The sequence below is a fragment of the Triticum aestivum genome, chromosome 2B, assembly GCF_018294505.1.
Source record: "Triticum aestivum cultivar Chinese Spring chromosome 2B, IWGSC CS RefSeq v2.1, whole genome shotgun sequence".
Taxonomy (NCBI): Eukaryota; Viridiplantae; Streptophyta; class Magnoliopsida; order Poales; family Poaceae; genus Triticum; species Triticum aestivum.
In genome coordinates, this window is record NC_057798.1 from 44477350 (window position 1) to 44502301 (window position 24952).

The 24952-nt window shown below is 46.7% G+C and overlaps 1 pseudogene; it reads right to left on the reverse strand.

Moving 5' to 3' along the window:
* Nucleotides 1–4404: 4404 nt before the first annotated feature.
* On the reverse strand, nucleotides 4405–6234 carry LOC123038911 (acyl-CoA--sterol O-acyltransferase 1-like; annotated as a pseudogene).
* Between the last annotated feature and the right edge of the window lie 18718 nt (nucleotides 6235–24952).

Genomic DNA, 24952 nt, shown 5'->3' on the forward strand with positions numbered 1-24952 from the left:
TGCGTTTACAAGAAAGTGAGTGGGAGCTCTATAGCATTTCTCATATTATATGTAGATGACATACTTTTGATGGGAAATGATATAGAACTTTTGGACAGCATTAAGGCCTACTTGAATAAGTGTTTTTCAATGAAGGACCTTGGAGAAGCTGCTTACATATTAGGCATCAAGATCTATAGGGATAGATCGAGACGCCTCATAGGTCTTTCACAAAGCACATACCTTGATAAGATTTTGAAGAAGTTCAAAATGGATCAGTCCAAGAAAGGGTTCTTGCATGTACTGCAAGGTGTGAGATTGAGCTCGGCTCAATGCCCGACCACGGCAAAAGATAAAGAAGAGATGAGTGTCATCCCCTATGCTTCAGCCATAGGATCTATTATGTATGCCATGATGTGTACCAGACCTGGTGTAAACCTTGCCGTAAGTTTGGTAGGAAGGTACCAAAGTAATCCCGGCAAGGAACACTGGACAGCGGTCAAAAATATCCTAAAGTACCTGAAAAGGACAAAGGACATGTTTCTCGTTTATGGAGGTTACGTCGACGCTAGCTTCAACACAGATCTGGATGACTCTAAGTCACAAACCGGATACGTGTATAAGTTGAATGGTGGAGCAGTAAGCTGGTGCAGCTGCAAGCAGAGCGTCGTGGCGGGATCTACATGTGAAGCGGAGTACATGGCAGACTCGGAGGCAGCGCATGAAGCTATTTGGGTGAAGGAGTTCATCATCGACCTAGGAGTCATACCCAATGCGTCGGGGCCGATCAAACTCTTCTGTGACAACACTGGAGCTATTGCCCTTGCCAAGGAGCCCAGGTTTCACAAGAAGATCAGGCACATCAAGCGTCGTTTCAACTCCATCCGTGAAAATGTTCAAGATGGAGACATAGATATTTGCAAAGTACATACGGATCTGAATGTCGCAGATCCGTTGACTAAACCTCTCTCGCGAGCAAAACATGATCAACACCAGAACTCTATGGTTGTTCGATTCATCACAATGTAACTAGGTTATTGACTCTAGTGCAAGTGGGAGACTGTTGGAAATATGCCCTAGAGGCAATAATAAAAGGATTATTATTATATTTCCTTGTTCATGTTAATTGTCTTTATTCATGCTATAATTGTATTATCCGGAAATCGTAATACACGTGTGAATACATAGACCATAATATGTCCCTAGTAAGCCTCTAGTTGACTAGCTCATTGATCAACAGATAGTCATGGTTTCCTGACTATGGACATTAGATGTCGTTGATAACGGGATCACATCATTAGGAGAATGATGTGATGGACAAGACCCAATCCTAAGCATAGCACAAGATTGTGTAGTTAGTTTTGCTAGAGCTTTTCCAATGTCAAGTATCTCTTCCTTAGACCATGAGATCGTGTAACTCCCGGATACCGTAGGAGTGCTTTGGGTGTACCAAATGTCACAACGTAACTGGGTGACTATAAAGGTGCACTACAGGTATCTCCGAAAGTGTCTGTTGGGTTGACACGGATCGAGACTAGGATTTGTCACTCCGTATAACGGAGAGGTATCACTGGGCCCACTCGGTACTGCATCATCATAATGAGCTCAAAGTGACCAAGTGTCTGGTCATGGGATCATGCATTATGGTACGAGTAAAGTGACTTGCCGGTAACGAGACTGAACGAGCTATTGGGATACCGACGATCGAGTCTCGGGCAAGTAACATACCGTCTGACAAAGGGAATAGTATACGGGGAGCCAACATGGGTATCCAGATCCCGCTGTTGGTTATTGACCGGAGAGCCGTCTCGGTCATGTCTACATGTCTCCCAAACCCGTAGGGTCTACACACTTAAGGTTCGGTGACGCTAGGGTTGTATGAATATGAGTATGCAGCAAACCGAATGTTGTTCGGAGTCCCGGATGAGATCCCGGACGTCACGAGGAGTTCCGGAATGGTCCGGAGGTAAAGAAAACTATATAGGAAGTGCTGTTTCGGCCATCGGGAAGTTTCGGGGTCACCCGGTATTGTACCGGGACCACCGGAAGGGTCCCGGGGGTCCACCGGGTGGGGCCACCTATCCCGTAGGGCCCCATGGGCTGAAGTGGGAGGGGAACCAGCCCTTAGTGGTCTGGTGCACCCCCCTGCCCCCCCCTTGCGCCTAGGGTTGGAAACCCTAGGTGGGGGGCGCCCCACTTGCCTTGGGGGGCACTCCACCCCCCCTGGCCGCCGCCCCCTTGGGAGATTGGATCTCCCAGGGCCGCCGCCCCCCCTGGGGGCCTATATAAAGGAGGGCAGGGGGAGGGCAGCCGCACCCTTGTGTCTTGGCGCCTCCCTCCCCTGCTACACCTCGTCCTCCTCCAGCAGCAGCTTGGCGAAGCCCTGCCGGAGTTCTGCTGCATCCACCACCACGCCGTCGTGCTGCTGGATCATCATCAACCTCTCCTTCCCCCTTGCTGGATCAAGACGGAGGAGACGTCACGCTGACCGTACGTGTGTTGAACGCGGAGGTGCCGTCCGTTCGGCGCTAGGATCTCCGGTGATAGGATCACGACAAGAACGACTACTTCAACCCCGTTCTTTTGAACGCTTCCGCTCGCGATCTACAAAGTGGTATGTAGATGCATCTCCCCTTTCACTCGTTGCTTAGATGAACTCATAGATGGGTCTTGGTGAAACCGTAGGAAAAAATTTATTTTCTACGACGTTCCTCAACACCCGGTCGCCTCCAGACGAAGCAGACTCTTTGGCCACAACAGGACCCACCCATTGCAACAATCACGAAGCTGCCCCAGGGTCTCGTCGTCATCCCCCACTAGTACCAGAGGAGCCAAATTCTCGTGGCCTGGTTTGACACTGGCCACGGAAACCTTGAAGACGTCCGGGGGGATCGACCGGATGTGAATCAATGGTTCCTTCGGCTTCATTATCGTCGCCTTCCCCACGTCCACCTTCTGGACGCCAATGGTGTAAGGTGCACGGGGTTTCGTCGGCCTGCAAAGAGAAGTCTGCGACATGAGATATCCGAAAGGCAACGAAAATGGAAGATTATACATTTATTGAAGAGGGTCGGTGTGACAGATACCGTGAGGGCATTGAGCTCAGCCAAAGAAGAAGCACCGCCGAGCACGTCCGGTGCCGGAGCCGGTGCTAGAGCAGGTGCGGGAGCAGGTCCAGGAGCCGGTGCGAGAGCAAGTGCAGCTATAGGTGCTGGTGCAACGCTAGTCGAGCTGCTCCCCAAGAACTCAGCAATGGGAATGTCCGCTGCACTTTTTCTTGGATTTTGCCTGGTTCAATTGAAAACGGTCGGAACCAAGGTAGTAGACATATCTACAACCACCTGTTTTGCGGCAGCTACCGCTGTTGCGACTGTCTCAGATGATTTCTTCTCAACCGCAATCTCAACCTTCTTGTCGATCTTTTCTTCAGTTAACCTTTGTCTTTCCTTTCTCTCCTCCGTGGTCTCACGGTAGTACTTCTTCCACGTGGCGCCGTCTCCGACACTGTGCACGCGTCCAACGATGGTAGATTCTCCACCGGGAGTCCTTTAAATATGTTCAACACCCGGTTGAATGGAGTGTCCCACTTGGGCCTCGCCAACGCCTCAAACAGCGAGTCACTTTCGGCCACAATCATGTGTTGCTCTCTCTGCAAAATGCACAAGGATCATTTACAAATATGACTAACATGCAGTCGAATTGATTAGAAACTAAAATTACCAGCAGTCTCATGAACTCCGTCGTGACCCCATTCGTCTAGAAAACCTTCTTCACTGGGTCCCAATGGTGTCGGGCCCTAAGGACATCACGCTCCTGCGGGACGGTGAACTCCGCCAAGGGGTCTGCGATGCCCAGACTCGCGGCTTCCGCGTCCTCCTTGTCCCATATGGACCTCTTCCCACCGTAACCATGGCTTCCGAGGTGGTGGCTCCCAATGTTCCTCTGTTGGAGCCCCTTCATGTACTTTGACTTTTTTTTGGCATCTTCGGCCTCGCAAGCCGCCTTGAATATTTGAAAGTGTTCTTCCGTGATTGTCGGATTATCCTTTACAATCTCGGAGTAGGGTTCCTTTTTGATGACTATCCGATATTTCACCCTAGTTTTCCAGGCGGCCAACGCATCGCTAAACTTGGTCATGGTGTGTTTGTTTACCTTCTTCATTGCCGGGTCCTTATCTAGATCTTTATAATCCTTTTCATTCCGGTCTGGGAACAAGAATATCTGGTGCAGCTTCTTTCGGAGGGAGGGCCTCATATTATCTATCTTCTTTAGTTTCACATCATTGATGGTGGCGGTTGTCCATATGATGCAGCCTACTTGATTGTCGTAGCACGCGCGCGCTTCCTCGGGCGCGGTTGGCTCAAAATTGCCGCCGTCCACCTCTGTGACCACCAGTCTAGTTGTCCTGAGCTTGTTAGGAAGTCGTTACCTCTTTGCTTTCGATTCTATACTGGCTCCGCTAGTCTCGGCACCGGTCTCAGTCTCAGCGCCGGACTTGATGCCGGTCTCAATCTCAGCGCCGGTCTCAGTCTCAGCACCGGTCTCGATGTCAGTCTCAATCTCCGATGTGACAGTTGGACCCACCAACATCAACTCTTGATTGTCGGCGTCCCTCAAAAATTCTTCCACCGCCCGGTAGACATTGTCACAGTCACCAGAACCCTGTCCTTCATCGTTGCTAGCCATGTTTCCTATGATTAAATCTAGTAATTAATTCTAGACCTGATAAAATGAATGATGACATGCAGTAATGTTGACTCCTTCCCGGTGCGGCAAATCTCGGGCACTCAATATGTCCTAGTTTGTAGCACAAGTCATGCCGAAATTCACGGAAAATTTCGGCATGACTTTTGCTAAAAAGTGGACAAATCGAGAACCTGAAATTTGCCGGAACGGAAATGAATCAACATTCCGGCAAAACATAGGCCAATCGGCTTCATTCCCTGGAAACAACAAAGCCACTTGGGCATAATCGAACCACTTCAATGAAAAGATATAACATGTCCACTTCAATGAAAAGATATAATCAACAATAAAAGTCTAGGACGGGATCATCTTTAAAATAAAACTTGCCTAAATTCTTTTCCTTGAAAAATAGTGGTCTTTTCAAAAGTCAAAAACCTTTGCAAAATGACCTCACTAAACACTTCTCTGCCTAGGACAGAACCCAAATTATGTTGATCTAGCTATTCCTCTCTCTCATGCACACACACATTATTTTCTCTAACCCTTCTCTACCTAGGACATAACTCAATTAAATTGCAAAGGAACTCCATTTCTCTAACCCTTCTGACCTAGTGATCTAAAATAAAATTTTGCTCTAACCTAGCCAACCTACTTAACATAGCTTGTTAATCTAACAAACCTAATTAATCTACCTATTTAACCTAGTTAGTTAACCTAGTTTACCTAGATAATTAACCTAATTAAACTAGTTAACGTAGCTAGTTCTCTGTCAAAGCCCTAAATAATTTTTTGCACTAACCTAGATAATTAACCCTTTTTTAAGAAGTATGAACTTTCATGGGAAGCTTGTCATGTGGAGTAAGTTTATCTTCTTACGGAGCAGGGTGGATTGAGGTTGTACATTCTCTTTTTTTTACAGTGAAGAGTTTTGTCAAACTTAAGTAAGTAAAATTCACCTAAAAAAACTCTTAATGATGGCTGGGATCATCAGGGTTTGGATGATTTTGCTGCTTTTCTGCTAGCTACTCCGTTCACCGTACAATAATGGAATTCATCTTCCCGCCAGCGTCGAGGAAGAAGGCCGCCACGACAGCCCACTCATCCAGGAACCTCTCCTCGACGCCGTCCTTGAGCAGCGCCGGGAGGAAGAGCCAGAATGAGGTGCCTGCCACGAATAGCCCCACACTCCATGTCGCCACGGCCCGCGGTGGCCTCCTCGCCACCCACCGCCATGCACCACCCCTCGGCGACGCAGCAGGCGCCATGGAGGGCGAAGAAGGCGGTCATCCCGTTGTCGGGCAGCCACCGCAGGCTGAGGTAGCACACAATGGCATCATGCATCGCCCCGGATACGCGCACGGGGTCGTACACCAACGGCCGGAGGATGGCCGACACCATGATGTTCCATCGCCGGCCCCAGGAGTCCCGCAGCGAGGAGGCCAGGTAGGGGCGGTCGAACTGCGGCTCTGTCTCCATGCCGAGCGCGGCCGCGGCGGTGGCGACACAGGGGAGGAACAGGTCCAGGAAGCAGTAGGAGTGGACGCCATACAGCGCCAAGCGCGCGTATAGGTGTAGCCGGGTGTAGGATCGAAAGTATGTATCTAGAGGGGGGTGATTAGACTACTTGACCAAATAAAAATCTAGCCTTTTCCCAATTTTAAGTCTTCGCAGATTTTAGCAACTTTACACAAGTCAAGCAATCAACCTACACATGCAATTCTAAGAGTATAGCAGCGGAATGTAAAACATTCCACATGAAGGTAAAGGGAGGAGCTTGAGGAAGCAAACGCAATTGGAGACACGGAGATTTTTGGCGTGGTTCCGATAGGTGGTGCTATCGTACATCCACGTTGATGGAGACTTCAACCCACGAAGAGTAACGGTTGCGCGAGTCCACGGAGGGCTCCACCCATGAAGGGTTCACGAAGAAGCAACCTTGTCTATCCCACCATGGACATCGCCCACGAAGGACTTGCCTCACTAGGGTAGATCTTCACGAAGTAGGCGATCTCCTTGCCCGTACAAACTCCTTGGTTCAACTCCACAATCTTGACGGAGGCTTCCAAGTGACACCTAACCAAATCTAGGAGACACCACTCTCCAAAAGGTAATAGATGGTGTGTTGATGATGAACTCCTTGCTCTTGTGCTTCAAATGATAGGTTCCCCAACACTCAACTCTTTCTCATAGGATTGGATCAGGTGGAAAGATGATTTGAGTGCAAAGCAACTTGGGGAAGGCTAGAGATCAAGATTTATGTGGTTGGAATGGAATATCTTGACCTCAACACATGAGTTGGTGGTTCTCTCTCAGAAAATGAATGCTGGAAGTGTAGGCACGTTCTGATGGCGTTCTCCATGAATGAAGAGAGGGTGGAGGGGTATATATAGCCTCCACACAAAATCTAACAGTTACACACAATTTACCAAACTCGGTGAGACCAAATTAGAAAACTCGGTCAGACCGATTTAGTTCGTAATGTGACCATTAGGCATTTCGGTGGGACCGACATGTCAACTCGGTGGGACCGATTTCTTTAGGGTTAGGGCATAACGTAATCTCGGTGAGACCGATTACACAAACTCGATGGGACTGACTTTGGAAATAAGCTAACCAAAGAGTTGGTCAGGCAAACTCGATGGGACCGATTTGCTCATCTCGGTGAGACCGAAACGTTACAAAGGGGAAATAGAGAGTTTGCATTGCGAACTCGGTGGGACCGATTGCTCATCTCGGTTAGACCGAAACGTTACGAGGGGAAACAGATAGTTTGCAATCCCATCTCCGTGAGACCGAGATCCCTATCGGTGAGACCGAAGTGACTAGGGTTTCTGGCAGTGGCTATATCAAATGAACTTGGTGGCGCCGGATAGATCAAATCGGTGGGGCCGAGTTTGACTTTTGGTTTGGGACATATGTTGATATGAGAAAGTGGTTGAGGGTTTTTGGAGCATATCACTAAGCACTTTGAGCAAGCAAGCCATTAAGCAACACCTCCCCTTTTAATAGTATTGGCTTTTCCTATGGACTCAATGTGATCTTGGATCACTAAATGTAAAATGTAGAGTCTTGAGCTTTAGAGCTTGAGCAAATCCTTCGTCCTTAGCATTTTGAGGGGTCCACATTCCTAATCCATGCCATGCAAATCATTGAACTTTCCTGAAATATTCATCTTGAAATAGCATTAGTTCAATGAGCTATATGTTGTTAATAATTACCAAAACCACCCAGGGATAGTTGCACCTTCAATCTCCCCCTTTTGGGTAATTGATGACAACATATAGATCAATGCTTCGTAAAATGATAATAAGATTGAAATACATCGTCGCTTTGAGAAGTATGTGATAAGCAAGATCTCCCCCTAAATTTGTGCATTATTTAAGACTTCCTTTTGAATGCAAATGCACAATCAATTAGTATCATGGGTTACTCTTCCATGTCACATACATCTTGGTGGAGCACTCAAAATGATAGCAATTAAAAGCATGCACTCATCACCAAGTGATACGTCTCCAACGTATCTAATTTTCCAAACACTTTTGCCCTTGTTTTGGACTTTAACTTGCATGATTTGAATGAAACTAACCCGGACTGACGCTGTTTTCAGCAGAACTGCCATGATGTTATTTATTGTGCAGAAAACAATAGTTCTCGGAATGACCTGAAAATCCACGGAGATAACTTTTGGGAAATATAAAAAATACTGCCAAAGAATCAAGGCCAGGGGGCCCACACCCAGTCCACGAGGGTGGGTGGCGCGCCCCTTCCCCCTGGGCGCGCCCCTATCTCGTGGGCCCCCTGATGCTCCACCGACCTCAACTCCAACTCCATATATTCTGTTTTGCGGAGAAAAAATCAGAGAGGAAGTTTCGTCGCGTTTTACGACACGGAGCCGCCGCCAAGTCCTAATCTCTCTTGGGAGGGCTGATCTAGAGTTCGTTCGGGGCTCCGGAGAGGGGGATTCGTTGCCGTCGTCATCATCAACCATCCTCCATCACCAATTTCATGTTGCTCACCGCCGTGCGTGAGTAATTCCATCGTAGGCTTGCTGGACGGTGATGGGCTGGATGAGATTTACCATGTAATCAAGTTAGTTTTGTTAGGGTTTGATCCCTAGTATCCACTATGTTCTGAGATTGATGTTGATATGACTTTGCTATGCTTAATGCTTGTCACTAGGGCCCGAGTGCCATGATTTCAGATCTAAACCTATTATGTTTTCATGAATATATGTGAGTTCTTGATCCTATCTTGCAAGTCTATAGTCACCTATTATGTGTTATGATCCGACAACCCCGAAGTGACAATAATCGGGATACTTCTCGGTGATGACCGTAGTTTGAGGAGTTCATGTATTCACTATGTGTTAATGCTTTGGTCTGGTACTCTATTAAAAGTAGGCCTTAATATCCCTTAGTTTCCACTAGGACCCCGCTGCCACGAGAGGGTAGGACAAAAGATGTCATGCAAGTTCTTTTCCATAAGCACGTATGACTATATTCGGAATACATGCCTACATTACATTGATGAATTTGAGCTAGTTCTGTGTCACCCTATGTTATAACTATTACACGAGGAATCGCATCCGACATAATTATCCATCACTGATCCAATGCCTATGAGCTTTTCACATATTGTGCTTCGCTTATTTACTTTTCCGTTGCTACTATTACAATCACTACAATACTGCTATCTTTACCTTTGCCACTGTTACCATTACTATCATACTACTTTGCTACTAAATACTTTGTTGCAGATACTAAGTTATCCAGGTGTGGTTGAATTGACAACTCAACTTCTAATACTTGAGAATATTCTTTGGCTCCCCTTGTGCCGAATCAATAAATTTGGGTTGAATACTCTACCCTCGAAAGCTGTTGCGATCCCCTATACTTGTGGGTCATCAAGACTAATTTCTGGCGCCGTTGCCGGGGAGCATAGCTCTATTCTTTGAGTCACTTGGGATTTATATCTGCTGATCACTATGAAGAACTTGAAAGATGCAAGAACTAAGATTTTTTCCCTCAATTACGAGGGGAGGTAAGGAACTGCCATCTAGCTCTGCACTAGATTACCCTTCTGTTATAAGTAAGCTTGCGACACCTAAACCTGCTACTGCTATGAATTCTGATATGTTGCATGTTATTGATGATGCCACTTCTGCTATGCATGATACTTATGATGAAACTACTTCTATGCTTGATACTACTGTGTCATTAGATGAATATCTTGATGAACAACTTGCTAGGGTTAGAGAGAATGAAATTATTGATGATAGTGATGATGAAGGTTCTCCCTCCAATTATGAATTGCATGTTGTTCCTGTGGGTTATGTTATGGATGAAGAAGCTGCTAGAGGTATTTTTGCTTGCAATGATAGATATGATCTTAAGAAGTTATTAGCTAAATGGAAGCAGCAATCCCTTAATGCTAGAATGAAACATGACCCTGCTTTTGCTACTTCACCTATCTGTGTTACTGATAAGGATTATGAATTCTCTATTGATCTTGAGATAATTACTTTGGTTGAATCTGATCCTTTTTATGGCTATGAATTTGAAACTGTTGTGCCACATCTTACCAAGTTGAATGATATAGCCACCCTGTTTACTAATGATGAGAAGTCTCACTATTATTATATCCTTAAGATATTTCCATTCGCATTAAAGGGTGATGCTAAAACTTGGTTTAATTCTCTTGAGCCTGGTTGTGTGCGTAGTCCCTAGGATATGAGTTATAACTTCTCTGCTAAATATTTCCCTGCTCACAAGAAACAAGTTGCCTTGCGGGAAATATATAATTTTGTGCAAATCAAAGAAGAGTCTCCCACAAGCTTGGGGGAGGCTTCTTCGATTACTTAATGCTTTGCCTGATCATCCTCTTAAGAAAAATGAAATACTTGATATCTTTTATAATGGACTAACCGATGCTTCCAAGGACCACTTGGATAGTTGTGCTGGTTGTGTTTTCAGGGAAAGAATGGTCGACCAAGCTGAATTGTTATTGAATAATATGTTGACTAATGAAAATAATTGGACTCTTCCTGAGCCAATTCCCGAGGCAATTCCTGAGGCAATTGAGCCAACTCCCGAGCTTATTCCTAAACCTACTCCGAAGAAGAGAGGTGTTCTATTTCTCAGTCCTGAAGATATGCAAGAGGCAAAGAAATCAATGAAAGAAAAAGGTATTAAAGCTGAAGATGTTAAGAATTTACCTCCTATTGAAGAAATACATGGTATTAATATACCGCCTGTTGAAGAAACACATTGTCTTGATAACCCGACACAGGTAGTAAAGGTAAATTCTCTCTATAGATATGATAAGGTTGAAATTCCTTCTACTAAATTTCATAGCCAGTGCTTAGATGAATTCGATGACTTTATGGCCAGGCAAGAAAGTTTTAATGCTTATATTGGTAGAGAATTAAAGAGTAATGCTTTTATGATAGAACACTTGAGTGATTATATGGCTAGAATTAAAGGTGAACTTAAACTCATTAGCAAATATGCTTCTATGGTTACCACTCAAGCAGAGCAAGTACTTAAAGCTCAAAGTGATTTGCTCGATGAATTGAATATAAACATGATTTTGCTGTTAGAGTGGCTACTAGAACTGGTAGAATGACTCAGGAACCTTTGTATCCTAAAGGCCACCCTAAGAGAATTGAGCAAGATTCTCAGAGAAATAATGTAGATGTACCTAATCCTTCTAAAAAGAAGAAAAAGAAAAATGATATGACTTTGCATGCTTATAGTGAACCTATTGTAGACACACCTGAGAATCCCAATGATATTTCTATTTCTGATGCTGAAACACAATCAGGTGATGAACATGAACCTAGTGATAATGTTAATGATAATGTTCATGTTCATGCTCAACCTAGCAATAATAATGATGTAGAGATTAAACCTGTTGTTGATCTTGATAACCCACAATCAAAGAATCAACATTATGATAAAAGAGATTTTGTTGCTAGCAAGCACGGTAGAGAAAAAGAACCATTGGTTCAGAAACCCATGCCTTTTCCTCCTAAACCATCCAAGACAAAGGATGATGAGGATTTTGAGCGCTTTGCTGAAATGATTAGACCTATCTTCTTACGTATGCGCTTAACTGATATGCTTAAAGTAAATCCTTATGCTAGATATATGAAGGATATCATTGCAAATAAAAGAAAGATACCGGAAGCTGAAATTTCCACCATGCTTGCTAATTATACTTTTAAAGGTGGAATACCAAAGAAACTTGGAGATCCAGGAGTACCAACTATACCATGCTCCATTAAAAGAAATTATGTTAAAACTGCTTTATGTGATCTTGGAGCCGGTGTTAGTGTTATGCCCCTCTCTTTATATCGTAGACTCGAATTGAATAAGTTGACACCTACTGAAATATCTTTGCAAATGGCTGGTAAATCAACTGCTATACCTGTCGGTATTTGTGAGGATGTGCCTGTTGTGGTTGCGAATGTCACTATCTTAACGGGCTTTGTTATTCTTGATATTCCCAAGGACGATAGTATGTCAATTATCCTTGGTAGACCCTTTCTGAATACTGCAAGGGCTGTTATTGATTGCAACAAAGGCAATGTCACTTTTCATGTTAATGGTAATGAGCATACGGTACACTTTCCAAGGAAACAACCTCAAGTTCATAGCATCAATTCTATTGGAAAAAGTCCAACTATTATTATTGGAGGTTTTGAATTTCCTCTTCCTACTGTCAAGAAAAGGTATGATATTATTATTGTTGGGGATGTCCATATCCCCGTTGAGGTAACCTAGTGTTATTCGAAATTTCTCCGGTTCCGTGTTATTCGGAATGAGTTTGTTAACAAGACTCGATCAACCTTTTTAGTGGATTCATTTTGATGATCATGAGATGGATGAAACTAGAAGGCACAACCTTCTGTACCCTCTTTTTACTTTCTGTTATTTAGAATAAATAAAGCAAAAATAGTATCTGTCTGTTTTCTGAATTATCCATGCAATAAAAATATCCCGAAAATAGAAGTGCTCCAAATGCCCTGCAAATTTAGTATGACTTTTATGGAATATTTGAGGATTTTAGGCACTAAGAACACAGCAGGGGAGGCAAGCACATGGCCATGAGGGTCCAGGGCGCGCCCCCTCTCCCTGGGCGCGCCCCCTGTCTCGTGGGCCCATGGTGGCTCCCTCCTCTTATTCCTGCACCCACACACTCCGTCTTCATCCCAAAAAATCCCCATCCAGCTCAAGCACGAGTTCTAGCTCATTTTGTTGCAATTTTCGATCTCCTTGCCCAAAGCTCCATTCACAAAACTGCTTTGGGAGATTGTTGCTTGGTATGTGACTCCTCCATTGGTCTAGTAGTTTTTGTTCTAGTGCTTTATTCATTGCAAATTTTTGCTGCCTAGGTGACCCTATTCTTGAGCTTGCATGTCAAATTTATGAGGTCCCAAGTAATTCTAATGCATGATATAGGCTCTAGGCACTTATGCGAGTAGTTGCTATCAATCTTGTATAGTTTGATTCACTTTTATTTTGAAGTTACTAAAAATTTCAGAAATTTTCAGAAAATGATGAGGAGATTATTGAGGGGCTCTTCTAGTCAAAGCTCCAAGGATAAACAAGCTAAGGAGAAAGAAAAGGCCAAGTATAACCTTCCTCGCGTAGCGGAAGTACGGCCGTGTGAGTGGCCTTGTGATAATTTCTTGAGAGCAGCCGAGATTTATGAAGACTTTTATTCTTTGGCTGAAAATGCAGGTCTCACCGACTTCCTCAATGACCGGATTGAACAGTATCTCTTACTTACCAATACTTTCGTGCAAAACTTTTACTATTATCCTAAGAATTCACCTCCTTCAGTTTCTTTTCATTTATATGATGAGACTAAGGAAATGTCATTACGAAATTTTTGCGCGGTTTGTAGAATACCCTTTGAGGGCAGCTTAGTTGAACCACATCGTAAAGATGTGGATGGTTTTATTGATACTATTGCCGTAGGGGAACCGAGGAAGGGTTCCGATGCAAGAATCACTAGCATACATTTTCCTATTTTACGCTACTTTGCCATATTTGCTAGTCGATGCTTAATTGGTCGTGGAAATAGTGGAAACCTTAGTGTTCCTGATATTATTATTTTGCTCCATGCCTTATTCGGTGATAACACTTTTAATACGGGTGTCGTCATTGCTAAACGGTTAAGCCTAAACCATACAAAGGGCCCCATCTTTGGAGGTATCTATGTTGCATGCCTTGCTAAACATTTTGAGATACCTATTAGGCATGATGAGAAAGAGGAGACACTGTTGCCTCTTACCTTTTTAGATTACTGGAGCATGGTAGCGCATGAGTTTATTGTTGACAACGATGATAAGATGCTTCTGTATAACCTGAGATTTAATAAGAAACACAATGAGATCATTACCCTGCATGCGCCTTCTTTGTTTGATTTAACTGCAGGTCAATACCTCGTTTTGCCAAATGTTGTGTACGCGCATCGAGGCCAGACGTCAGCTCCAGAGCCTGAGCCGGAACCACCACTGGACCCTTATCGTCCATCATCTTATCAGTGGGATCCGGAGGAGATCGCTAGTCAGTGGCAGTACAATGACGCTCCTCAGTACACCGGGGAGAGTAGCCAGGCTATCCTTGGCACTAGACCAACTTAGGCCAAAAGCCTAAGCTTGGGGGAGTGCATATTTCTCACCGACTTTACATTCATGATTCACACACTATTCTAGTTGTCGGTGCTCATACTCTTTCATTGTATTATCCATGCTAGTTTAATTTTCTTCTTCTAGCTTTCTTCTTGTGTGTTTGATAAACCTTATGAAAAACCAAAAAAATAGTTAGTTTAATTTCCATGCTTGTAGTAGTAATTAAAATTAAAACCCAAAAAGATTTCTCGTTCTTCTTTTACTTGTTGAGCTTTCCCGTGTAAATAGTTTCTTTTCTTTCCTTTGGGGGTCAAGAGTAGATGACCATATTGGAAATGCTTAGTGGCTCTCATATGCATGGTTTTTTATTTAATTTAGAGCCCATATTACTTTGTCTTCTCCCTTGAATTGAATGCTTGCAGATTCCAGCTTAGTCCAATGCACGTGCACTATTATTATTATACACACCATTTGGTTGTGCAAGTGAAAGGCAATAATGACGATATATGATGGACTGATTGAGATGAGAGAAGCTGGTATGAACTCAAACGCTCTTGTTTTTGTAAATATGATGAGTTCATCATTCCTGATTCAGCTTATTATGAATAAACATGTTTGCAATGACATTTAGAGATTATAGTTGCTTATACCATGCTTAATTAGCTAGGATCTTATAATTGTTTACCTTGCGTGCCAACATGCTATTAAAATGATTGTGATGTGGTATGATGGGATGGTATCCTCCTTTGAATGAATTGAGTGACTCGACTTGGCACATGTTCACGCATGTAGTTGAAACAAAATCAACATAGCCTTCACGATATTTATGTTCATGGTGGATTATATCCTACTCATGCTTGCACCTGGTGTAAATTAATTTTAATGCATGTTCATGACTGTTGTCGCTCTTTCAGTTGGTTGCTTCCTAGTCTTTTGCTAGCATTCACCTGTACTAAGCGGAAATACTGCTTGTGCATCCAAATTCCTTAAACCCCAAAGTTATTCCATATGAGTCCACCATACCTTCCTATATGCGGTATCTACCTGCCGTTCCAAGTAAATTTATATGTGCCAAACTCCAAACCTTCAAATAAAATTCTTTTTTGTATGCTCGAGCAGCTCATGTTTCAACTAGGGTTGTTTGTATCTTCCATGCTAGGTGGGTTATTCTCAAGAGGAGTGGACTCCGCTCCTCATTCACGAGAAAATGGCTGGTAACCGGGATGCCCAAACCCATGATCAAAAAGATCAAAACAAATCAAAACAAAACTCCCCCAGGGCTGTTGCTAGTTGGAGGCACTCGTTGTTTCGAGCAAGCCATGGATTGATGCTTGTTGGTGGTGGGGGAGTATAAACTTTGCCATTCTGTTTGGGAACCGCCTATAATGTGTGTAGCATGGAAGATATCGAGATCTCATAGTTGTTGCGTTGACAGTGAAAATATACCTGAGGGAGTCCGGGGGTGTCCGGATAGCCGAACTATCATCATCGGCCGGACTCCAAGACTATGAAGATACAAGATTGAAGACTTCGTCCCGTGTCCGGATGGGACTTTCCTTGGCGTGGAAGGCAAGCTTGGCGATACGGATATGTAGATCTCCTACCATTGTAACCGACTCTGTGTAACCCTAGCCCTCTCCGGTGTCTATATAAACCGGATGGCTTTAGTCCGTAGGAAAAACAACAATCATACCATAGGCTAGCTTCTAGGGTTTAGCCTCCTTGATCTCGTGGTAGATCTACTCTTGTAACACACATCATCAATATTAATCAAGCAGGACGTAGGGTTTTACCTCCATCAAGAGGGCCCGAACTTGGGTAAAACATCGTGTCCCTTGTCTCCTGTTACCATCCGCCTAGACGCACAGTTCGGGACCCCCTACCCGAGATTCGCCGGTTTTGACACCGACATTGGTGCTTTCATTGAGAGTTCCTCTGTGTCGTCACCGATAGGCTCGATGGCTTCTTCGATCATCAACAACGATGCAGTCTAGGGTGAGACCTTCCTCCCCGGACAGATCTTCGTATTCGGCGGCTTTGCACTGCGGGCCAACTCGCTTGGCCATCTGGAGCAGATCGAAAGCTACGCCCCTGGCCGTCAGGTCAGATTTGGAAGTTTGAACTTCACGGCTGACATCCACGGGGACTTGATCTTCGATGGATTCGAGCCACAGCCAAGCGCGCCGCACTATCACGACGGGCATGATTTAGCTCTGCAGCCGGACAGTACCCTAGAGGCCGCACTCGAGCCCGCTCAGATCTTCAATTCGGGGCCGGCTGCGCAGATCGAGGACAGATGGCTAGACACCGCCTCGGGGGCTGCAACCTCTACGGCGATAGAGCCGAACACTGACCTTGTCCCTCACAAAGCTCGTGACTCCAAGGTGCCGGACTCCTTGCCGGACTCCGAACCTCCCGCACCCCCTCCAATCGAATCCGATTGGTCACCGGTCATGGAATTCACTGCAACGGACATCTTTCAACACTCACCTTTCGGCGACATCCTGAGTTCGCTAAAGTATCACTCGCTATCAGGAGAGCCCTGGCCGGACTGCGGTCAGGAAGGTTGGGATGCGGACGACGAAGAAATTCAAAGCCGACCCACCACCCACTTAGTAGCCACTGTCGACGATCTAACCGACATGCTAGACTACGACTCCGAAGACATCGACGGTATGGACGACGATGCCGGAGACGACCAAGAACCAGCGCCTACTGGGCACTGGAAAGCCACTCCAACTCACGACGTATACATGGTGGATACACCAAAAGGAAGCGATAATGAGGAACAACGGGACAGGGCGAAGGGCAACTCCCCCAACAAACAACCAAAACGGCGACGCAAGCGCCGCCCCAAGTCCCGCCTCGATAAAACGGCACCCATGCGGACCCGGCCCTAGAGCAGGGCGAAGCAGTGGACGACAAACATGCCACCAAGCAACCATCCGAACATGATGAACTAGACAAGCAACCCATCCCCGGCGAAGATGATCTCACATCACCAGAGCATACGAACCTTCATAAAAGGCTCGTCGCCACTGCAAGAAGTTTGAAGAAGAAAAAGCGGAAGCTCAAAACAGCGGAGGACGCACTCAGAATGAGATGGAGCAAAGTACTCAACCCCGGAGATAAATATGGCGCTAGTCACCAGACAAAGAGCTACCCGAAGCGCAAGCTGTTGCCCGAATTTGACAAGGAGGCCTTAGAGCCCCCGCAGTCAAAAAAGAAAGAAGCCGCCTGGCCGGATAGACGACCAGATGACAGGCCAAGAGCAGCAAGGGGCACCGCACACAAGCCGGCACACGATCCTCGGAAAAAGGATGCCCCGGCCAGGTCCATCTATCGGCCAAAAAAAAGACTCCAGGAAGCAACATAACCCGCCGAGCATTTGAAGACAATGGCACACCCAAATACAGGGGCGTCGCACACCCACTATGTTTCACCGACGAGGTACTGGATCATGGATTTCCAGCGGGATTCAAACCCGTAAACATAGAGGCATATGACGGAACAACAGACCCCGAAGTCTGGATTGAGGATTATATCCTACACATACATATGGCCAGAGGAGACGATCTCCATGCCATAAAATACCTACCCCTCAAGCTCAAAGGGCCAGCTCAGCATTGGCTCAAAAGCCTCCCAGAAAATACCATTGGATGTTGGGAAGAGCTTGAGGATGCGTTTCGAGCGAATTTTCAGGGGACTTATGTCCGCCGTCCGGATGCATACGATTTAAGTCACATAACTCAACAGCCCGGAGAGTCAGCACGCAAATTCTGAAACAGGTTCCTCACTAAAAAGAACCAAATAGTCGACTGTCTGGACGCTGAAGCCTTAGCAGCCTTTAAACACAACGTCCGAGATGAATGGCTCGCCAGACACCTCGGCCAGGAAAAACCAAGAACAATGGCCGCACTAACAAGCCTCATGACCCGCTTTTGCGCGGGGGAAGACAGCTGGCTGGCTAGATGCAGCACCAGCGACCCGAGTACATCCGAAGTCAGGGATGGAAATGGGAAATCACGACGCAGAAAAGATCAGCGCCGGAATAAGGGAAATGGCCCAACTAGTACGGCGGTCAACGCCGGATTCAAAAACTCTCGGCTGAATAACAAAACACTGCCCCTCAAGGACAACAGTGACGAGCTATCCAACCTAAACAAGATTCTGGATAGGCTATGTCAAATACATAGTACCTCCGGGAAGCCTGTAAACCATACCCATAGAGATTGTTGGGTCTTCAAGCAGTCCGGCCGACTTAACGCCGAACGCAAGGGGCTCGACACACCGAGTGAAAGTGACGAACCCCAAAAGCAGCACTCCGGAAAACAGAAGACTTTCCCACTAGAAGTCAAAATAGTGAACTCACTTCATGTGATAACACGAAAACACAGCGCGGCACCTGCCATACCAGGACACCATCCGCAGAATGGGGATAGACCCTACCAAAATTCCCCATAGTAGCACCTCCTTCAAAGGAGTGACGCCAGGCCTTCAAGCCGATTATACAGGCTCTGTACCACTAGAGGTTGTGTTCGGTTCATCCGACAACCTCCGTCGCGAAAAGCTCACTCTCCATATCGCCCCATTTAACAGTAGCCCTTAAGCACTACTGGGACGCCAAGCTTTCGCCCACTTTAATGCAATACCACATTACGCGTCTCTTATGCTTAAAATGCCCGGTCCACGTGGCATAATCTCATTAAAGAGTAACTCCGAGTGTTCCTCGACCACGGAGAACATGAGGCTGCCTTGACAGCCACACACTAATCCGACCTTGCAGGTCAAGGCCCCTAAAAACAGGTCATTCAGACCTTGGACACGGTTAGGCGAGTCCGGCGTAAATAAACAAGGGGCTTCCCAGCCGCATACCCCCTTTATAAGGGGCCGCGTGTATAAATGATGAGAGCCAATAAAGCTCAACTTTCTTCATCTTCCAAATTATACTTTATTTTAATACAACTTTTGCACGATATTTCTTGGAAACTAAGTCCTTCTCTTTTACAGATGAAGCACGTGCTACACCCGTCCAGGATACAGCACAACAGAGACACAGGCGCAGACGTGCAGCACGGACCCGTTGCAAGGATTCTTTTCAGATTAAGACCCTGCGTAAACCTTTCTTACTGTCTCTTGTTGGTACGCATCCCCCGGTTTCCTACCATAGCCGAGGAGGAGGCTGGCGTCTTGGCATCGGCCGCGTCAGAAGTTCCCGCCTGTACCTGGACACTAGGGGCTTAGGGCATTGTTCTGCCCGGTATCATAAAGACCGAACACCTCAGGGAGTGTTCGGCGTCTCGAGTTAGGCCTTATATGCATCAGCTCCGAATCATGTCTTTGGTCAAATGTTGGGTTTTCCCGGCTCCTGTGTTTTGCTGCCTTACGTTCCGCTCCATCGGCTAACGCGGCACCAGGAGAACTACTGCGATTGTGCCCCGGTTCGGCCGGGCGAGCACCTCAGTAGAGAAAGCCGAAAACTGACTGTCATGATATAGCGAGAGACTGGTCAACCACTCGATCGACCATTGGGATGTTTAGAATTCCTCCGCTTTGACGAAGGACCGCTTCCCGGTCAGGCACATACGCGCCCCGAGTTCGGAGAAGAGCGGTGCCGCTAGGGGCTATATAGTAGCCCCACATTCGAGCTCCTATGGCTAAGTGAAAGTGATAAAGCATTATAGTCCGGTTGCCTAGTTTGCTACGCTATCACCTCCTTAAAAGGACCAAGACGTTGGATTAAGTGTGAAAAGGCGCTTTTCTTTTTGCAAACACCCCCGCACCATGTGCGTGGGGGCTGAAGCCAAAGACTGCCATCTTTCAGATTATACATACATATACGGCCGCACAGGAGATAGTTCAATACTTGAACGCACAAGTATAAAAAGCTATTGCATTATAAACATGATCTCATAAATCATACATGTCATTTAAACATAACATCTTTCGAGCACCGCGACTCTATTAAACGAGCGCCCTGCAGGACTTCCTCCAAATAGTGCTCGGTGGGGAATCGGCTTTTGTTCGAACCCCGGGATGCAACAGCGGTGGCATCCATCTCCGCCCAGTGTGTCTTAACACGGGCGAGAGCCATCCGTGCACCTTCTATGCATGCCGACCGCTTCATCGCCCCGATATGCGGCACCGCCCCAAGGAATTGCTGCAACAAGCCAAAATAACTCTTCGGCTTGGGCCTTTCCGGCCACAGATGAGCGACCACATCCGTCATGGCAAGTCCGGACAATCTATTCAGCTCAGCCCACTCAACCAGTCGATCACTCAACGGAAGTGGACGCTCCGGACTATGGAATTGAGACCAGAAAAGCTCTTCCATTTCGTGATCCTTCTGGCTTCGGAAGTGCATGACTGCATCCGCCGCACTCGCCGCCAAATCCAGATAAGGATCCTCCGCACTGCACAATCGGCCCAGCTGAGCATACTTCGGATCCGTGAACTTCCTACGCAGCATAAAGGGCTTTCCAGCCACAATGTCTCCGACCTGACGCAGTTCCTCCTTCATAGCCCGCATCGCACTACGGGCATCCTTGGCTTCGGCGTCGGCCTTCTTCAGGTCCTCTTGCTCCGCTCAGCGTTCTCTTTCAAGAACCTCCTGGCGGTCGGTAGCATCTTTTAACTTCGCGGCCATTCCGGCCATCTCCTCCCTACTTCGGCAGTGAGCAGCCTTCTCGGCTTCTAGCTCTTCCGCTGCCTTCGAGGTAGCCGCCTCGCTTTTTCTGGCTTGCTCTTTGGCCCGAGCAAGCTCTGCTCGAAGGTCTTCCACAGCAGCAGCACCATCTGCATCAAGCATATAAATTGTAAGGAATGGGCGTCAGCTCCCTTACTAGGCGACCGCGGAGCAACCACATACCTTGTGACTCATCAAGTCGTTTATTGACCAGTGAGATGTCCGCATCCGCAACGTCGAGTTGCCTCTTCAGCTCGGCAACTCCATCAGTCCGGCTGGCCACTGAACGTTCCGCCACCTGCATAGGAAAGGCGACAATCTATAACTGAGATTATGATCCTCGGCACGCTGTCGATTTCGACAGCATACCAAGTCTCAGGGGCTACTATCTATACAGGGCGCACTTCATGTGCAAAACTGTCAAAAGGTAGGTCACTTTTTGCGTACCTCAAACCCCGTCAGCAAACTTCCGACGGCCTCACACAACCCGCTTTTGGCGGACAAGATCCTCTCAATCACCATACTCATTAATGTGCGGTGATCTTCTGAGATAGACGCCCTCTTGAGCAAATCATGCAGCTCCACCGGCCGTACTCCAATGGGTGCCAAACTCTCCGGCCCCACCGGACTCGGGGAGACCCTCCATGACGACACCTCAGGGTCGTCCGCCCCGCACGATGGGGCGGCAGATGGAGGCGTTTCGCTCTCCATCATCTCCGGACAAAGGTCTCCCGAAGATGAGCTGTGCTGAGATGGGCTGAGATCCGAACTACAAGGTGAAAACTTCGGTTACCCTTAGAAATTAAGCAGGGGTGTCCACTATTACAAAATCCCCCCTTTTTACTTACGGCTCGCTGGAGGGCTGATTCCTCCGAGGAGACAGTACGGCCGGGGCTCTTCCCGGCACAGGACCTTCCGGTACAGATTTCTTACCCTGCTTTGAGGCCTTGGCCTTCGGGTCTTCGGAAGCGGTCCTCTTCTCCCCCTGGAAGGAGGGACTCTCGATTCCTCCCTTACTGAAAGCCTCCTTGGCAGAGGTGGTAGTTCCCCTGTGTCCCCCTTCGCCCTCCTCCGAAGATGCAACCTCCAACATTTTGATTAACACGGGATCCTGCATGGTCTCAGGGAGGGGGCCGAACACCGTATCAGTTTTGCTTGTGCTATCCACTCCTGTCCAAGGGATAGCTGGTTAAAAGGCAAACCCACGATAAATAAATGGACGATGTGTCCAGGCACAGGGCTACTTACTTGAGTATCCGGGCGATTGCAGCTTAGGCCAGCATCCTTGGTCAAGTCCAGACGCATCTCTTGCGATCCGAAGAACAGCTTGTACATCTCCGCGGGTGTCAAACCCATGAAGTGCTGAAGAGCTCGTGGCCCCTCCAGATTAAATTCCCACATGCGGAGGGGGCGACGTTTGCAGGGCAGTAGGCGCCGGATCAGCATAACCTGTACCACTATGACCAGATTGATCTCCCTTTCTTGGAGGCCTCGAATCCGGTCCTGCAACAGGGGTACGTCTTTGGACGGCCCCTAGTCATGCCCCTTATTGACCCATGACGTCAGCCGTAGTGGAGGGCCCGAGTGGAAGACGGGCGGCGGCTTCTGCCTACTGCCCCTTGGAGCGGTGATATAGAACCACTCCTGTTGCCACGAGCCGAGCTCCTCCTGAAAAGAGCCCTCGGGCCATGGAGCATCAGCCCTCTTGCTTATAACCACCCCGCCGCACTCTGCCTGACGCCCCTCAATCATCTTCGGCTCCACGTTGAAGGTTTTGAGCCACAAGCCGAAGTGAGGGGTAGTGCGGAGGAAGGCTTCGCAGACGACAACGAATGATGAGATGTGGAGGATGGACTCCGGAGCCAAGTCATGGAATTCCAGCCCATAGTAAAACATGAGCCCCCTCACGAAGGGATCCATCAGGAAGCCTAAACCCCGACGGAGGTGAGACACGAACGCGACGCTCTCACCGGGCTCGGGAGTAGGAATAATTTGCCCTCGGGCAGGCAACCTATGCGAAATCTCGTAGGTCAAATACCTGGCGTCTCTCAGCTTTAGCACGTCTTCTTCCGTGACGGAAGAGGGCATCCACCAGCCTCGTAGGTCGGAGCAGGACATTGTCAAAGGTCGAAGGTACCCGAATCTGGAGCCCTGGGTGTTGGAACTCGGGGCGAGGGGCGGATTCGATTGAGGATTGAAGAAAAAGAACGGGCCTTGGTCTCATTATAAAGAGGAAGAATACCAAGAGCCGTCCCCGTGACCGTTTGGAACCCGCTTTCGATGGAGGGGGCGCGGCAACGGGCGCGGTTGGGTTACCCACGTCCGTATTTATGAGAATCCCGGAATAAGGGGAACATGATCTCTGCTTCGACAAGACGTGCCAAGGAAACCACTTCGCTAAATGCGCTGAGGTGGTACAATAAAAATGATTCTAGTAAAGGCTTGGTAGTGGTGTGACATCACGCCACAAAATAGGTTAGCAGATTGAACTTGTGTAATATTATGCTCTCTACGGTGATACGTGGAATTTATTTTTGCAGAGCCGGACACTATCCTGGTGTTCACAATCTTCTATAAATTATTCGGAGGAAGAACCCGCCTTGCAATGCCGAAGACAATATGCGCGCCGGACTCGTCGTCATTGAAGCCTGGTTCAGGGGCTACTGAGGGAGTCCTAGACTAGGGGGTGTCCGGATAGCCGAACTATCATCATCGGCCGGACTCCAAGACTATGAAGATACAAGATTGAAGACTTCATCCCGTGTCCGGATGGGACTTTCCTTGGCGTGGAAGGCAAGCTTGGCGATACGGATATGTAGATCTCCTACCATTGTAACCGACTCTGTGTAACCCTAGCCCTCTCCGGTGTCTATATAAACTGGATGGCTTTAGTCCGTAGGAAAAACAACAATCATACCATAGGCTAGCTTCTAGGGTTTAGCCTCCTTGATCTCGTGGTAGATCTACTCTTGTAACACACATCATCAAGATTAATCAAGCAGGACATAGGGTTTTACCTCCATCAAGAGGGCCCGAACCTGGGTAAAACATCGTGTCCCTTGTCTCCTGTTACCATCCGCCTAGACACACAGTTCGGGACCCCCTACCCGAGATCCGCCGGTTTTGACACCGACAATACCGCTCAAAATGTTATTCATCTCTACTTTAAAATCGAGCTCTGGCACCTGTACAAATCCCTGCTTCCCTCTGCGAAGGGCCTATCTATTTTCTTTTATGTTGAGTCATCACCCTCTTATTAAAAAGCACCCGCTGGAGAGCATGTTGTCATTTGCATGCATTACTGTTAGTTTATATTGGGTATGACTTGACTGGATCTCTTTTACCATGAATTACAATGTTTAGTCAGTCCTTGATCTTTAAAGGTGCTCTGCATTTATGTTTTGCAGTCTCAGAGAGGGCAAGCGAGATACCATCTTGTTACACCATATTATGATTGTTTTGAGAAAGTGTGGTCATCCAAGTTTTATTATTATTGCTCGCTAGTTAATTATGTCATTGATATGAGTAAACATGAGACTTAAGTGTTATTGTGAATATGGTTAGTTAATAATCTTTGCTGAAAACTTGAATGCTGGCTTTAAATATTTACAACAACAAGAGCAAACAGAGTTTGTAAAAGTTTTTCTTTATCACTTTTAGTTTATCAACTGAATTGCTTCAGAACAAGCAAAGGTTTAAGCTTGGGGGAGTTGATACGTCTCCAACGTATCTACTTTTCCAAACACTTTTGCCCTTGTTTTGGACTCTAACTTGCATGATTTGAATGAAACTAACCTGGAATAATGTTGTTTTCAGCAGAACTGCCATGATGTTGTTTATTGTGCAGAAAACAAAAGTTCTCAGAATGACCTGAAAATCCACGGAGATAACTTTTGGAAAATATAAAAAATACTAGCAAAGAATCAAGGCCAGGGGGCCCACACCCTGTCCATGAGGGTGGG